The sequence below is a fragment of the Grammomys surdaster genome, unplaced genomic scaffold, assembly GCF_004785775.1.
Source record: "Grammomys surdaster isolate TR1022 unplaced genomic scaffold, NIH_TR_1.0 170, whole genome shotgun sequence".
NCBI lineage: Eukaryota > Metazoa > Chordata > Mammalia > Rodentia > Muridae > Grammomys > Grammomys surdaster.
Window position 1 is genome coordinate 8777484 of NW_021604618.1, and position 14938 is coordinate 8792421.

Sequence of the window (14938 nt, forward strand, 5' to 3'; positions counted from 1 at the left end):
GTCTCTTTTTTCATTCTCCCCCCAAATCCCTTATCCCATACCCCCTCCTCCTAATTTTTGTGATGGTGTGCTCCAAACATCCTCCCAGTCCCATCTCCCTGCTCTCGAATTCCAACACAGTAGGGGATCCAAACTTTTGGGGACCTTGGCCCTCCACTTTCACTGGAGTCTAACAAGGTCATCCTCAATTCCCTATACAGGTGCGTGAGTCCCTCCCTTTGTGCTCTCTGGTTGGTGGTTTAGACTTTGGGAGTTCTGGTTGAAACTTTTGATGCTCCTTCTAAAAAGGACCAACGCATTAATACTTTGGTCTTCCTTCTTCTATGTGAGTTTTATGTGGTCTATATGAAGATTCTTAGAAATTGTGAGCTTTTAATTTATATATCCTTAAATAAGGCCTTCATGACTCTCTGAGTGTGGAAGGAGCAACTGTTGGCGCTTCTGCCCTGATTTTACAAGAACTCTGAAAAATTGGCTTTAAAAACAAAAGAGGGGGAACGGTACCCCCTCAGAAGGAGTCCCCCTGAAATACTCTCCATCATGCCTTGTTCACTTTTCTCTCTCTAAAGCTGAAAGCTCATGGCAAATCTCTTGCTGACCATATTGGTGACCTCGGGCACCACCAAGACCAACAAAACTTTGCCACAGATATGGGGAAGGACCCTCATACCCATAAAGGGAATGCCCCAGTCCCAGTTCCCTTATGGAGCCGAGGACTGATATGCCTGCCCAATACCACAGAAGGCACAGCTAACCGGCTACCACAAATATTAATGAAAAAAATAGATACCCTCACAAAGCCAGGCCCAATCATAAATACGATGAATAACAATTTACATCCAGGGAAGAGAAATCTCCCTGAGAATCCCCTTCTTTTTTCTTTCCAGGTAAAATTGAATCACCCGTGATGCCTGCTATTAGAAGTTCTAACCCAGATGGACCAGAAGCCAGGAGCCTCGCCCTTACCCTCACCCCTACCTTTTCCCACCTGCACAAGGTCCCCTGAAGCTGGGCAACTGCAAGATCCTGCTTGGCAACTGCAGATAGACTCAAAGCAGTGTACCATATCATCTGAAGAATAGCAGGGAGACCATAACTCAAGCAGTGTACCATATCTTCTGAAGAATAGCAGGTTGCAGTCCTCCTCGCCCCCACGAATAACCAGGACCCACTGGTCGGGTCAAGTGGCACCCAGACGTGGGGCTCAAGGCACGGACCCATCCGGACGGACCCTCATTGAGAGGATGTGCGCACGACATCAAGATTGAGCAAGACAGAGATCATTGCCCGTGACCTGTCGTCCACGGAACCAGGTTGATGCTGCCATCAAGAAGGCAGTTGAAGTTCATTACCATCAGCTGAAAATTGCAGAGGATCCAGAAGTGACTCCGCAGGAGACTGACACAGCTGTCAGCTCCCCTGCCTCCCCCTACGGTCGACCCCTAGACTTCCACGCCCTCCAGAAGGGTTCCTGGTATGCCTGGCTTTGCCCCCGTTTCTCTCGCTAGAGAGCTTGGCCTCTTGATCACCACAACAAAAATTGGCTTTTTCCTAAACCAAGGCCGCCCTTGATATGGCCGCTAACATTGGGGAGCCTTCCTTTATGACAATATTACACCCCAAACTGACAAATGGTTGGTAACTTGAACATTTACAAGAGACTAGGATGGCTGTGAGTTAGTCCAATGACGGGATTATTGTAGGTCCACTTCCCAGGGGCCCACCCAATGCAGCTGAAAAGGAGTGCGTGGTGTTGGGAGTGGGTGCAGCCTACATGGCCTAAGACAGGGCTCTCACCCTCCTTTCACCCACATCAGAGTCCCTTGACGTTGCCCATCGTCGACAGCCTAAAGCCTTCGACCATCGATGTGACTTGTCTCACATCAGTGTTTTGGGGTTGTGAACTTGTCTAAGACCCCCCATAATTAGACATCCAAATTCAAAACTCACATAGTTGGGATTGAACATAAGACGCCTTCTCTAACTAAACAGAGAAGGGGGAGATGCCAGAAGCCAGGACCCTTGCCCTTACCCTCACCCCCTACCTTTCCCCACCTGCACAATGTCCTCTGAAGCTTGGCAACTGCAAGATCCTGCTTAGCAACTGCAGATAGACTCAAAGCAGAATACCATGTCTTCTTAAGAATAGCAGGGAGACCATAACTCAAGCAGTGTACCATATCTTCTGAAGAACTGCAGGTAGATCATAATTCAAGGCAGTGTACCATATAGACCATGACATGTTTCAAGGCACAGGCCAAGAAGATTTTGTACTTTTCCACCACCTGGACCCTCTTACCCCCTCCCCTTGTAAAACATGCTATAAAAAAAAAGCATTTCATGTTCAAAAAAAAAAAGAAAAAAAAAAAGAAACAGTGATCAAGGGAGTGTTCATGTAATTGTGTTTAATGCCTTGCTTGCTCTTTGACTGTTTGTGTTTATTGTCTTGCTTGCTCCTTGACTATTTGCATCTATTGTATTGCTAGACCTTCAACCTAGAACTGACAAATGGTATAAAAGCAAAAAGGAGGGGCTGGGATGAGGGGATATAGGGAGGGGAAATGGGGAAAGGGGATGACATCTGAAATGTAAATAAATAAAATATTCAATTAAAAAAAAGGAATATACATATGACAGAAATTATCAAATACTATAAATGTTACAAGCGATCCTATCAGAGAGCTGTGGATTAAACATTTATCACCATAAAAAAAAAAAAAAAGAGTAATGGCTCACACATGGAATCCTAGCACCCGTGATTCTGAGGAACCCTGGACTACATAGTAAGTTCCAAGCCACCCTGGGCTTTCAGTGAGTTCCTGTTTGAAAATGAAAAAGAACCCAGTTTGGTGACACAGGTCTATAATCCTGGCTATTTGGAAGGCTGAAATGGCGATTGAAACTGAAACTTTCCTGGACTACAAAAAGTTCAAAGCCAGCCTGAGCAATTTAGAAAGACCTGTCTCAAAAATAAAAGACTAAAGGACTGGGAAGTATGAGGAACAGGGTTTAGACCCTTAGCACCCAGGTTAAAGATGGGTGGGTGTGAAAGACGGCTGGCAATTTCAGCATTTGGGAGACAAGACAGGGGACTCCTGGAGCAAACTGGTTAGCGAGACTAGCCAAACTGGGCAGTGGGGTGTGTGTGTCCAGACTCACCAAGAGACCCTGCCCTGATATATGTGGTGGAAAACAGCTGAAATCAACCTCATGCTCTAACATGTATGAATGCATTCACTCATGACCACATGTGTCAACTCACACGAAAGCACAGCCACACACATGTACTTCTGGTAGGATTGAGGCAGGAAGATCAGGAGTACAAGATCATTCCTGAGAGCAAATTCAGGGCCAGCCAAGGCTGAGCAAAACTCTATCAAAAAACAAAACTAAACAAAAAAACCAGCAACTGCCTCCCCCAACAAACAAATAACCCACTTTTTATTACTTATTTTGTTATTACTTTTTATTACTTATGTTTTTTTTTTCAGACAGGGTCTCTCTACATAGCCCTGACTATCCAAGAACTCACTATGTGGACCAGGTTGAACTTGAACTCACAAAGATCTACCTACCTCTGCCTCCCAAGGGCTGGAATTATAGCCTGTTTTACCACACTCAGCGTAATAAAAAGTAATTTCTTGTTGGCATGGTGGCGCACATGTTTAATCCCAGTGCTCAGAAGGTAGAGCCAGGTTGATCTCTGTGAGTTCAAGGCCAGCCTTGTCTACAAAGTGAGTTCAGGGACAGACTAGGGCTAGAGAGAAACAGAGAAACTCTGTCTCAAAAAAATAAAACAAACAAAAAAGCAATTTCTTAAACAAAAGAATAAACTTCCCAGCAGGTCCAGGACTCTGGATGCAATCTTCCCTGTAATCCCTGCCTCCTTCATACAAAAAAATTAGCAAGTACTGTTAAGGATGTGGACATTTTTAACTTCCTTTTTACTGTTGTTGGGAGCTTAAAATTATGCAGCCTTTATGAGAAACAGCATGGAAATTCTTCCCAACAATAAAAAGAGAGTTTATCACATGATTCCCCATGTCTGCTTCTGGGTATACACTCCAAACCACTGAAGACAGGGACTAGAGAAGCATGTGCACATGTATGTTCCCCCTAAATGATTTAGGGTAGCTAAGAGAGTGAGCCAAATGTTAATAAACAGAAGAATGGAGGAAGAGATGCAACCGCAGTCAGACTGAGCAGTGGCTCAAGCTGGCTCCAGCACACAGGAGATTGATACAGTAGGATTTCTGTCTGTGGAGACAGCCTGGGCTACATAGTGAGACTGGACATTAAAAGAAGAAAAAAAGAACACACACACACACACACACAGAATGCCATCCTATGAAGGTTCACATAAAGTTATACATACAAAAATGTGAGGCACTGTTCTCAGCCAAGGAGACTACTAAGAATCTTGGCACATGTTGAACATGGATCAACCTTGAGAACCTTTAATTAATCAGTCATGAAGTGGGCAAGGTGGCATGGGCCTTTAGTTCCAGCATTGGGGAAGCAGAGGCAGTAGGATCTCTGTGAGTTTCAGACCAGCCAGGGGTACATAGGAAGACCCTATCTCATAAATAAATAGATAAATAAATAACCACTCACAAAGGGGCAAATATTTTATGGTTCTATTCATAGGATGTATCTAAAGTAAGTGAATTCATAGAAACACCGCTAGGCTGTGTAGTCCAGTGTAATCGTTACTTTTCTGTTGACGTGATAATAAGCCCTGGAGGATAGCAACTTAAGGGCTAGAGTGTAGCAGGAGCAGTGGGGCCACCTCTGTGTAAATGTCCTGGCCATGCAGCTGCAAAAGCATCTACTGAGGAGGACCCAGTTGAGGGCTGCCAGCCAAACGGGAACTGCTGTTTAGAAGAGATGCTTTCTTGGGACCAATGGGGTGCAGGTGGAGGGTATTAAAGGAGCTTGCAGCAGCGTTCAAGTGAGCTTGCTGCAGCGTTTCTCATCTACTCCTGGAGCCTGTGTCGTTAACTCCATGCCACCTCACCTCCAACCCCTAAGGGCAGGTAGGGTCAGGTATGAGTGGCCCAGGCAGGGCACAGGCAGCAGCAGAGGGCCTATGCTGACTTACAGTTCGAGATGAAAGTAAATCCTGGAAGGCACAGCTGCCCAGCTGCAAGCAGCTGAGCTCTTAGCACCTATAAGCAGACAGATGAATGTGCTCAGTTAAAGCTCTCCTTTTTTTTTTTTTTTAAGACAGTGTTTCCCTGTGTAACCCTGTCTGTCTTGGAACTCCCTCAAATTCACAGCTCTGCTCTCTGCCTCCCAAGTGCTGGGATCAAAAGCATGTACCACCACTAACTGGTTTCAATTACTACTCCAGTGGCTATAAGAATTATTTCCTTTCCTTTGGGTTGTTTTGTTTTACTTTTAAGTTAAGATTTACATGAATATACTGTAGCTAGCTGTCTTCAGACACACCAGGAGAGGGCAACAGATTCCATTACAGATGGTTGTGAACCACCATGTGGTTGCTGGGAATTGAACTCAGCACCTCTGCAAGAGCAGTCAGTGCTCTTAAGCACTGAGCCGTGTCTCCAGCTCTTGTGGATTCTTTTTTATGATACATTCTGATCACTGCTTATTCTGATGCTCGAATTGGGCAACATTCGACCAATGGGAGCCTCTTCAAGATAGACCCTATGTCCCCATCAGGGTTTCACGTTACGTTTCCTCCTGCCTCAGCCTCCCGAGCACGTAGATTTACAGGCATGTTGTACCACATCCAGTGCCATCAAAGCTTCAGTGTTTTCATGCTTCCTGACTGATGTAGTTAATGTTGATTATCAACTGGACAGGATCTACAACCACCCAGGAGACAGGCCTCTGGGAATGCCTGTGAGGGACTATCTAGATTATGTTGGTGTCTGGCTATGTCTGTGAAGGACTGTCTTGATTAGGTTCATTGAGGTGGTTAACATTCACCCTGAAAGTGAGAGCCATCCTTCCCTGGGCTCAGAACCTAGACTTGATCAAAAGGAGAAAGCTAACAGTTGAGCCCAAGCACTTCTCTGTTTCCTGATCGTGTATGCGGTGTTTCCGGCTGTCTCAAGTTCTTGCTTCTGCACCAGGATGCTCCGCACCCCTGAACTGAGAGCCAAACTAAACCCTGCTTTTTTTTTTTGAGGTATTTTATCAGAACAACAGGATCAAAGTTAGGTCATCAGGCTTGGGGGCAAGCCCTTCTACCGGCTGAACCATCTCACTGGCCACCAACAGGTATTAATATGAATACATTAGAGGATTTATTACAGATTTGACTCCATAAAGTCTGGTGGCTGAGGAGTTCTATTGTAGAGCAGAGGCCCTGAAATGCTGATGACATTGCTAAATTCGAGACTGAGAACTTCAGAACCAAGGAAACCAATGTAACAACTCACAGCTGCCTGTCAAAGCCTGAGACCCCTGGACATATCACCGGTTTAGATCTTGGAATCTGAAGGCACAAGGGCCTGGATTTCTGGTGTCCTGGGCAGGGGATAAACATACTCCAGCTCTCAGTGGGAACAAAGGGCCAATTCACTTGTGTCTTAGTTACGGTTTCTATTCCTGTGAAGAGACACCATGACCATATCAACACTTGCAAAGGAAAACATTCCATTGGGCTGGCTTACAGTTTCAGAGGTTCAGTCCATTATCATCATGGCAGGAAGTATGACAGAGTGTGGGCAGACATGGTGCTGGAGAGGGAGCTGAGAGTTCTACACCTAGATCAGCAGGCAGAAGACTGACACTGCTAGGGTTGAGAGTCTGAGACCTCAAAGCCTACCCCCTAATGATACACCTCCGCCAACAAAGCTATACTTCCTCCAATAAGGCCACACCTTCTAATAGTAACACTCCCCATGAGCCTAAGGTGCAATTTTATCCATACTATCACAGCCTATATTGTTCTCTCCCACTCCTATCCTACTGGACAGGGCCCAGCCACACTGAAGATGTACCTTCTAGTCCTCTCAGGCCCATATGTCAACTTTCTCTGGAAACACCCTCCAAAAATGCTTTTCGAAGCTCCTAGGTATTCTGTAATCTGGTCACTGCAGAGTTATTCCTACTAAAAACCTGATTTTTAGTTTACCTTTTGGCAATATTACATCAATCTTCATTAACCAACTTTAATGTGATTGTAGTTCCAAGTTAGATGCTAAGGAATGTATCCCATTCTTTCTGGTGCACAGATAGCACTAAATTAGTGTATGAGAAATCATGTGACCAAGGGAGTCAAAGGAGTAAGAATTTGGTGATTGAATGAAATAGGAGGTGGACCCTGGGTCTTTTCACCTGAGTCAAGTTAGGTCAATCTTGATTGATTTTGTTGTTTGTTTGGTTGTTGTTGGAAATGATTTTTATTTGAAACTCATGTGTCCATATTTTTACAAAAAAATCTTTTGTTTCTCTCTCTCTCTCTTTCTCTCTCTCCCTCCCTCCCCTCCCTCCCCCCTCCCTCCCTCCCTCCCTCCCCCCCCCCCTCTCTCTCTCTCTCTGTGTGTGTGTGTGATATGCTAGGTTTTGAACCCAGGGCCTCATTCACTGAGCTACAGCCCCAGATACAGGCCTTGCACTTAAGGCTATCCTTACCTGCCCTTAGAGGCACTGCAGGTGTGGCTGCTGTGCCACATGTGTCAGTAGGTGGCAAAGAGGACAGAGGCTATGTCTATGATCAGTGTTCTGACCTATGAACATCTGAATAATTATTAGCCTAACACTCCCTTTAAAAAAGTTAGCCTGAGATGACCACCAGTCCAGTGCCACGCAGGTGTGTAGGCGTGGGGTGAGGCAGACCATAGCCTAAATGACCCTTTCCCTGTGCTATAACGCACAAGTGGGGCATAGCAATCCTACAACCACTCCTGAGATGACCCCAGACACCCAGAGACCCTGGGAACCACTAAAAGGAGCAAGTCAGTGATGAAGAAATGAAGAGAAAGAGAAACAGAAGGATGTGGGCACAATGAAGAGAGGCAGAACTGAAGACCCGAGGGTAGTGAGGAACAGCCTGATGTGAGGAGCTGGTGGTGGCATCTGGGACCATGGTGGAGTCCTGACCTGTGCTGCCACCGGGGCCATATCTGGGTCTGTGGCCCTGCAGCTGGGGTCCGTTACCACCAAAGCCCAGGCGGATGTCCCTGGTCTTGGCTGCAGCCTGGGGACATGTTGATGTCTGCGAGCTGTGCAGTACTTGCCCCAGTCCCCCAACCCCTTCGGAAATGCGAGCTGACCCCACCTCTAGCCAGCTGCAGTACTCGAGAGAGCTGGCCCCTGACATTTTGGGAATTGAGGGTGAGCCTGCCCTGAGGATATGAGTGTGGAAGAGCTGGCCCTGTCACTTATCTCCCCTGTGATGTCATGGATGAGGGAAAGATGTCCTCCTCCCACCTTGCCTCTCACCACCTGCAGCAGGTGGGAGACCTGGCCTTGGGATCATGAGAAGAGAACTGCCTCTGCCTCTTATCAGCTGAAACACTCAGGAGAGCAGGCCCTAAACCTTACCTAGGCAGCATAGTAGACCTGACTCTGGTAGCAGGGGCACCAGTGAGCCAGCCCTGACAGCCAGAGTGCCTTTTGTTTGCTGTGGGGTGGCATCAGTGAGGGAGAGATCCCTTTGCTTCCCTTTGCCCTCACCACTGGCAGCAACTGGGAGAGCTGGCCCTGCCCCTCACCTGTTGCAGCGCTTGGGAGAGTGGGCCTTGTACCTTGCCTGGACAACACAGTAGAGCTGGCCCTGGACCTGAAGTTCACAGGAGCCCAAGGGCTTGAGTGCAAGAGAGCGGGCCTTGCCTCATCTGCTGGGTGGTGTTGAAGAGGGAGAAACACCCTCCTCTCCACCCTCATCTCTCACCGTCTATGGCAGGTGGGAGAACTGGTCCTGTCCCTTAAACAGCTGCATCACTCGGGAGAGTAGGCCCTGCCCCCTTGCCTGGGCAGCAGGGTAGAGCTGGTCCTGGTGTGGGGGTTGCAGGTGAGCCAGCCCTGAGGGTGTGAGAGCAGGAGAGCTGGCAGGCTGACCAGCTCAGAAACCTCTCAGGCCCAGATCCAGAGCTTTGAACTGGCCATCCCAACATGTACTCCATCAGTGAACTGCTGGAGTGCATGAAGGGGCCAGTCCTACAGTTCCAAATCTACAAGGTCTCCATGACACAGGGCAACAACAAAATATTCAAGAGGAGTCCCAGTGAGGTTCCAGTATTACAGAGCAGCAGAAGCCAGAGGCCTTGTACCAGACCAGCGAGTCTTTGCAGTGTACATTTGCACCGATAAAAGTGCATTCTGTGGGACACACTGTAGCTTCCACAATGAGACTCTTTTTTTCTCCATTGAGGGGAGGTTATGAGAGTGGAGGGCAGGTATGGGGCAAGATGGAGATGAGTGAAATTGGGGTGCATGAGGTAAGATTCACAAAGAACCAATAAAAGTAAAAAAATACAAATAAAAAGGAGGCTGGACTTGAATATTGATCTAGACACCATTAAATAAATTTGGGGACTTACCAACATTAAGGCAGATTGGTTAAATGTTCATTTAGAACCACTTAGGATTGGTTTGCCTGCATAATATGGGCAGTGTCTTCATATATACTCCTAACCAGTATCTAGATGAAAATGTTACTTGCTAGGTATGAGGGTGCACATCTTTAATCTCAAGAATCAGGAGGCAGAAGTAGGCAGATTTCTGTGGATGTGAGGCCAGTCTGGTTTATATAAATAGTTATAGGCCTGTCCTGCCAGGGGAACATAGTGAGAATTGTCTTTGAAAGAAAAAGAAAAATAAAACCTTTTAGTTCAATGCCAATTAAGTAATTGGTTTTGTTGTTGTTGCTCTTGTTCTTGTTGGTGTATGTGTGTGTATGTGTATGTGTTTCTAATTACAGTGGATTTATATAGTTTTGTTTGTTTGTTTGCTTTTGATTTTGGTTCTCATACAGCTCAAGCCAGTCTTGAATTCTCTAAATAGCTCAGAATGGCCTTGAACTTTGTGGACGCTCTCACCTCTACCTCCCCAGTGCTAGGACTGGAGATACGTGTCACTATACCTGGTTAGTTTAGTGGTACTGGGGATCAAGCCCAGTGCTTCATGCAAGCCCTCTACCAACGGAGCCTCTCCCTCAGCCCTAAAACATTCTTCTTTTAGGTTCTCTTTTGCTCAATAAAAAACATTCGTTAAACAGTTGGCCTGAGTTAGGGTGCATGCTATAATTAAGGAAGCCGGCAGAGATAAATGAGCCCCAGCTGGAACAAAACGTATGACCTCACTAACAAAGAGTTCCAAGCAACTGACCCAGGGATAATAAGGGTATATTTCTCAGAACTTGCTTTTCTCCCCTTTCCACAAGTGTTTTCTCCTTAGTCACTAAAGTATGAAGACACTTTATTCTCTCTAGACTTCCAGTAGAACTCTTTGTGCCAGGAGAAGACATTCCAGCCTGTATGCTATAACTAGTAAATAATGAAATGGCCATCAGGAAGTTGAAGTATTGGGGCCTCATACCAGGAATGTAGAAGTGTCTTTGGATGAAAGTCACACCAGGGCTATGAGAGTGGGGAGTGTCTGGCAAGTAGCATCACACCAGGAGTCTGAAGCACAGGTCCTTATCTGAGAGCTTTTTGTTGGTCAAATTGCATATGCTGAAAACAGGCATGCATTTTCTAAAAAATGTAAATTTATGGAGATTGTAGGTAATCTTTTTCCTCCCAGAAAATGAATACTTTCTTTGTACAGTTCTCATGACACAGGTCAACAATGAAGCTTGTCAAAGAAAAGTCCTAAGACATTCCTTGCTTTTGAAACCCACCAAGTACTTTTTAGAGTTAGTAAAGTCTGTTTGGGAAATCACCTGTAAGCTGTGTGCAGTGGGGTCCGACTTGAATCTCAGCTTTTGGGAGATAGGGGCAGGAGGACTTGGAGTTCAAGGTCACTGTCAACTACATGTCTTGTTTAAGGTTTGAGGCTATCCTGGACTAAATGAGACCCCTGTCTCAAAATATCAAACAAGCCAGCAAGATTGCCAGCTGGTAAGGACTCTTGTCACCAAGCCTGGTGACTTCTACATAGTGGAAGGAGCAAACTCACTCCTGATGATGGCTCGTGTTCACACACACACATACACACACACCACATACACATAAATACACATACAAATGAAGCAACAAACTGACTTCTATTTTAAATGAATCATTAAGTGACAGGCTCATATAAAGTGAGGAAACAGAGATGAGAGAACAGAACACAATTGCAGTTTGTAGTATTCGCAGCTGCCTAAGACTGTTGATGCCATTTGTTTTTCTCCCAGCAACCTGCATAGCATATCCTTAAGCTGTGAAAGCTAGCCAGCAGGGAGGGAGCATCCAGCTGCATCCCAGCCTCCTCACTCTACATCTTGCAACAAAGGTGTGTGATGTCTTCAGCACCAGAGACCTCATATCTTTTAAAACTACAAATAACTCTTCACATAATCATTGTCTAATGTGTTTACAGTGGGAGAAGTATGCACAGGATTAAATATGAAAAGAGATGGTAGGAAATTAAAAAACTTCCTCCCTCCCTCCCTCCCTCCTTCCCTTCCCTTCCCTCCCCTTCCCTGATCCTTGCTATATGAACCAGGCTAGCTTAAAAATAGGTGGCTTTGTTTATTTATTTGTTTTCTCATGTTTACTTATGACAAATATTCCCCAATTTCATCTGGCCAGAAGTTCTTTGAGAAATGTTGAAGGTCTCTCTAACAAGCCCAAACATTGCAAACATGTTGCTGGCAGGGCCCTCCTCCTTTCCCTCTTCCTTGCTAGACCATTAGATTTAGCCAGCCCCCAAGGTCTATTCCCTTATTTGGCAACTTCTTTATGCCTGACCAAAAGTCCAGGGTCCAATTATCAAAACACCAACGTCCAGAAATTAAAATTCATTATTTGGCTACACTGGCTAACCTGTTCAATCAGGTTTGAGGATATTCTGGACTAAATGAGACCCCTGTCTCATTTTATTTATTTATTTATTTATTTATTTATTTACTTACTTACTTATTGGTTTTTCAAGACAGAGTTTCTCTGTGTAGCCCTGGCTGTCCAGGAACTCACTCTGTAGACCAGGCTGGCCTTGAACTCAGAAATCCGCCTGCCTCTGTCTCCCAAGTGCTGGGATTAAAGGCATGCACCACAACAGCCTGGAGAGACCCCTGTCTCAAAATAGGCCACTTATCCACTTACCCTAGCACAGACTTCCCCCCCTTTTCCTTAAAACCCACTCCTGCAAAAGTACCTGCTGCTGTCTTTGTCGGATTCAGAGGCAAACCCCCTTCCCATCCCATCACGCTTGTTCCTTCAGAGTAATAATTCTCCTTTGTGCTCAGAACTTGGTGACTGAGTATGCTCTGTGCTGACTCCTAGGTTCCTTCAGATACCATCAGCCTTAGCCAACCGGAGACAAGAATCATCTGACTCCCACATCTGGCAAAATGGCCCCACAGATAGCATAGGTTTTACACTGACCATTAAACTTTCCTGTGACTTTATCAGTCTTGGCCACATCCCTTTGGATAGATGCATGATCCTTGGCACCAGTGATAAGGTTGGTTGAAGCTTGTAGAGGTCCAGGAACTTGCTGGGGTCATTCTTCATGTTGAGGCTGTGCCTCCTTCTTCAAGGTTCAGGGTGAATAAAAATAGTGTTTTGAAATAGTAAAATGATGATTTTTGTTTCTTGCTCAGTTTACCGTACTATTGTTCTTCCAAGGTTTTGAACTCCCTGCTCCCAGCCCAATGCTAGCAATTGAGCCCAGAACCTGTCATATGCTAGACAAGCACTCCAGCTCTGAGTTGAACCCCCAGTCTGATTTTTTTTTTCCTTTGTGTGTGTGGCGGTGGTGGAGGGGTAGTTAAGACAGCGTCTTTCTCTGTTGTTCAGGCAGCCTCAAGCTCTAGTGTATTTTATTTTATTTTATCCTCAACCTCTCTATTCTCCTATACCAATCTCTTAAATCCTTTGAGTACAGGCTTGTGACGACATAGTTGGCCCTGATTGCAGAGGATCTGGCTTTAGTTCCCAGCATCCACACAGCAGTTCATAATCCTTGATAACTGTAGTTTCTGAGGATCTAATGCCCTCTTCTGGTCTCCTCAAGTACCAAACATACATGGTGCACATAATACATGCAGGCAAAACACTCATACACACATAAAAACAAACCATCAAACAGAAAACCTCTTGCTCAGTATAGTAGCCCATAGTACTCAGGAGACAGAGGTAGGTAGATTACTGTGAATTCTAGGATATCCTGGTCTTTATAGGGAGTTTCAGGCTAGCCAGTGAGACCCACAGTGAGACTACATAGGAGACTCATGGTATAAATAAATAGATTTTTATAAATAAATATAATTGAATACTTTGATTTTTTTAAACTGATTATCCAGACCTATTTTAATTTTAAAAGATTTTAAATTCAAGTAAAAGAGTAAGATTAAACTTCAGGTGTGAAAAAATGTGTCCAGTCAGCATTCTAAGTCAAGATAAGTCAACAGTAATTCTAGACAATTGAGAATTTGTTTCTTGAAAGTGCTACACATACTTTAAAAATAAAATCCTTGATATATCTGTGTCCCTCTCACACAGGCTTCTGAAATATTCACCCATCCCTCTACATAGCTGAAGTCATGTGCCTGTCAAGCTTGTCTCTAAAATAAATCAAAGTATAAAAAGAAGACAGAAATGGAAAGAATACAGCTGCATGGGTACAGAGGTTGACCATACACAGTATATTTAGAGCAAGTATTTGTAGCAAATGTGATTTATACTTGCCTGTGATGATCAAGTGTAACTAGGGTTTTTTGTTTGTTTACTTGCTTGCTTATTTTTGTTTTGTTTTTTTTTTTTCTTTTTGGTTTTGTAGTTGTTGTTGTTGTTTTGAGACAGAGTCTCTCTATGTATGATCAGGTTGTCCTAGAATTCTTGATGTAGACCAGGCTGGCCTCAAACTCATGGGGATCCCCCTGCTTCTGCCTCCCTAGTGCTTGAATTAAAGTATATGACACAGCCTCCAGTTAACCAGGTATTTAACTGAGAGATAACACCCAAGTCTGTACTGCTACACTAGACATCAAGCTTCTCACCAAGCCCAGCAGTGATTTTAGAATTCTGATTAAAATTTCTAATAGATTTTCTTTTTTTTCCTTCCTTTCATTGTTTTTTTTTTGTTTTGTTTTGTTTTTGACCTTGGATTTCTGACCCTCCTGCACCCCTTGTGCTGAGATTATAGTTGGTACCACAATGCTAGCCTCTAAGAGAATTTGGGATAGATAGATAGATAGATAGATAGATAGATAGATAGATAGACAGTTATATAGATATAGACATATAGATATATATACATAGAGATAGATATATCAATGGGTTTGCCACCACTGGTTAATCATTAGCTGTAAATTGTATTTGCTGCCATCTTGGGGATTCACAGAACCATTGCAAGTGCCTTTTTCTTTCTGTTTTCTGCCTTCCATCCCCAGAAGTTCTCACTATGTATTCCAGGCTGGCCTCAAAAATCTTAGATGTCCTTTGGGTCAGCTCCGTGAGTTCTAGAATATTTTTTAAACAGTTACACTTTAATTAAATCAGTACTTTCGGGTGTTGAGTCAATATTAGTGGCATAATTATTAAGATAAATATGGAGTTGTGAGTGTTAGCTGAGACAAGAAATATTTTACATAAGAGAGCCTAAATTCAATCCCAAACACTTCAAGAAGTAAATGTGGATCCAGAAGACATTATGTCTTAACCTTGAGAATGCTTAAGATCCTTTCTGCCAGTGATGGTGGCACACATCTTTAATCCTAGCACTTGGGAGGTAGAGGCAGGCAGATCCCTGAGTTTGAAGTCTAGTTCTGGTCTATAGAGAGAGTTCTAGGACAGCCAGGGCTACACAGAGA

At 44.6% G+C, this 14938-nt stretch overlaps 1 non-coding gene and 1 pseudogene across 1 annotated transcript; one reads left to right on the forward strand and one right to left on the reverse strand.

Moving 5' to 3' along the window:
- The first annotated feature begins 7607 nt into the window (after window positions 1–7607).
- On the forward strand, window positions 7608–7737 carry LOC114621015. The gene has a single exon (XR_003711372.1). It is a non-coding gene; the product is annotated as a small nucleolar RNA SNORA17 (small nucleolar RNA).
- A 4676-nt stretch (window positions 7738–12413) lies between these two features.
- LOC114620699 lies at window positions 12414–12638 on the reverse strand (annotated as a pseudogene).
- Between the last annotated feature and the right edge of the window lie 2300 nt (window positions 12639–14938).